Source organism: Anneissia japonica, unplaced genomic scaffold, assembly GCF_011630105.1.
Source record: "Anneissia japonica isolate Jap-2015-1 unplaced genomic scaffold, ASM1163010v1 scaffold42941_len10105_cov106, whole genome shotgun sequence".
Classification (NCBI taxonomy): Eukaryota; Metazoa; Echinodermata; class Crinoidea; order Comatulida; family Comatulidae; genus Anneissia; species Anneissia japonica.
The window spans coordinates 6,733-10,126 of record NW_022711523.1 but is presented as its reverse complement, the minus strand read 5'-3'; positions in this window follow the sequence as shown (position 1 = coordinate 10,126).

Sequence of the window (3,394 nt, the reverse complement as noted above, 5' to 3'; positions counted from 1 at the left end):
TGTGAAATTTAAATAATAGGTGATATAATTATTATCATTTGAACTGGATAAATAATAATGTCATGTCATATAGTCTAATGACCCTATAGAAAATAATGGCTTCTATCTCCTATTTTGTATAGGGTCTGAAATAACTTGACAATAATTCCTTTATTAAGTCAGTAATATATAAATGTATGGTACTGTATATATAATCAAACTACTGGTCATGGTGGCTAGTTGTCCAGTGATCAATACAGGACCTGTGCATGTGTATTAGCTGCATGTCAGAGACGGTTTACTTACATGTAGAGGGGAATATATAAGCAACAGTATTCACACGAAATGAAGTCAAGTGTTATACGAGTCAAATTGAAATTTTAATTCAAAAACCAGATTTAATCATCGCAAGTCATAGTTTAAATTGCAAAGTAAACACCACTCTCAAAAAATATATGGGACTTGGAAGACAACACAGAACAACATCAATTTTCCTGGTCAATACTAAAATGGTCATCATCGTACTCCCCCAACTCTAAGATGTAATTTGTGTCTATGGGGAAATGTTACATAGTCACCAGTAATCACCAGTAATAAACTTTAAACAAGAAAACAACAGGGGCGGATCCAGAGATGTCCAAAAGGGGGCCCTGAAAAGGGAGCCAAAATTTGGGCTGATCGAGTCGGCCCCCTTCTAAGTCTGCCCCTGAACAGGACATTTTCCCACAGTCTGTACCACCTGGTCATTAGCTTTCTAGCCTTGATAGTATGTAGCCAAGCATGAAACTTGAAATAAATGGCATGAATTGTTTAGTATTGCTCCTAACAAATTTGTTACGGCTCTCTATATATAAGATTTTTTTCTTCTCACCAGTTGCGAATGTGGTGTGGTGTTCGCTGCTTGTGGAATATATAAGTTAGGGCATGAAGGACTTAGTTTAGAAACTAAACTAATTTTTCCATGGTTAGTGTAGGCCAAAATGTCTTGGTAGTCGGTCAAGAGGAAAGTGTATACAGTCGATACATAGTGAACCACCGTAATTGACTATTATTGTAATTACAAGATAGTATAATATGTACTACAGTATATATATATCGATATATATATCGAAATGCACACCATTGTGTCGGGATTCAATTTTTCGACATTAATTGTGTCAACAGCTGTAATTACAATCGGCAGCGTTAACGTACATCATGGTCTTTAAAAGTATAAAAGGGCAGCGCTGAATTACTGGTCGATTATTTGAGTAGTGTAAATTATAGCAATAATTAAAAATTCTATAGTACTGCCGTACTAATTCTAAAGGAAAGTTTAGAAATGTTCAGACACTCAGGTACAATTCTATGTATTGTTTTAATGTTGACTTCTTACAAATAGCTGATACAAATATTGATTTTTTTTTGTATTCTTTTAACCTTCTAATCTATGAGAGCATTTAAAAAATTATTGGGGTGATGTATGCACTCCCAACTTCCATATCTGCTTTTGTGCAGTGGCTCATTTTTCGGACCCCTTTTTTCCGTCACGTCGGACCCTTCATTAGAAAAATTCTGGTGCCACCGCTGCTTCACTGTGATAATGTTTTTAACATTAATTTTATCATTTTTTGCACAAATTTCAGCTACCATATTTTAATCTAACCTCTGTGACGATGCAAATATACATATTCTTAAGCTGGGCTTATGCGCCCTTGTGACTCGACTCAACTCAACTGACATCAACTGACCTTTGGCAACGTGCCAGCAACTGTGTCACATGACTGAGACTGACATAAGCGCACTTTGCGATCGAAAGCAACTGAAAAGCAACTGGAAATTGTCATTTGCCCTCGGTTGCTTTTAGTCGCCCATGTTCTATATTGTAGCGATTCAAAGCAACTGGCAAGCGACTGAAAATGCTACTGCGCATGTCGATTATAAAGTTACGTTTACCGCCGATAATAATTTGGCGTGGTTTATGTAAAATGTACTGGTGTTTACAAGACTTCTGTAATACCATAAAACCTCGAATTGAAACCCTGGGCTTTTTATTTTTTTTATTATTTATTTAATTTTTTTTTTTTTTAGCCTTTGGATGCACTTCTTTTCAAAGCTACTTTTGCAAAGTAAAGAGGGGGATTCTCAGGGGCGGATCCAGAAATGTCCAAAATTGGGGGCAGAAAGTTGGGCTGATTGAGACAACACTGTTGTAGGGGGTCCAGGGGGCATGCCCCCACACAATTTTTGTGTTCTAGACGCCCAAACATAACATTTGAGGCATTCTGGGCTATCATTTTTTCTTTTTCTCTCTTTTTTTTTTTTTTTTACTTCCCAAAAGGGAAGGGCCCCCCCTCTAAATCCGCCCCTGCTTCTTCCACCCCCCCTAAATCTGCCCCTGCTTCTTTTCAAAATGAATGCTGTAGATTTGGTGAATTTGTACTACTAAACAATTAAGTATGGCCACTTTAACATCAATCTGTATCATGGAGTGTATCAATTTAACTGGTATTAAATCACCTAAACAACTCTTTAAACCAAGCCATTTTTAATTTATTTTGTTTTCTGAAATTCATGAACGGTGTATATTACTATGCTATCTTGAAAAGAAGCCTAATAGCCTATTATTGTGCCTATTATAGTCATAATAAGAAGATGGAATTGTTATTGTCGTGATGGAATAGACAAATAACTTGATTTGCGTCAAGAGAAACATATATAGGTGTAATTTTGCCCTACCTGACATGTAAATGTACTGAATACTCAGTACGTTTCAAAACAATTGTCAAAAAAAAAAAATCGCAAGTTGTTCTCAGGTGGGACCCGAACCCACAATCTCCAGATCACTGTTTTACTAAGTATTCAGTACATTTACACGTCAGGTAGGATAAAATTACACCTATACATAATAAGAAGCATATACAAATGCAAAACAATTGACCATTAGCCATTTTTGCAATTTTTAGTAAATGTTTTTTTTTTTATAAGACATCATTTACAGATCAGTAGAGCATGATCTCAGGGTGGGAAAAATAAATCCTTAGCAATTTCGGCTATATTAATGTGATTAGCGAAATTGAATTTTTATGAGCACAGAAACTGATTGAAAATATTTAGCCATAACTAGTACAGTATATCTAGACTAGCTTAGTTTATAAAATTGTGGGAAGTCTGTGCAACATGTTTTATTTGTAACAGTAGGTTAAACAAATTCAATTGATTTTTTAGATATAAACTATAATACAATTATAATAATAAAATTTCTAAATGTAAAGGTATTTATAGCAAATGGTAGTCGATTAAGTATTGGCATATTATCTGTTTGTTTTCCATTTTGATAACAATATATGCATTTTTATAGTAATTTATATATGCCTATTATGGTTATATAGACAGGATTCTTGCATTTATTTATACATTTCTCTTATACACATCT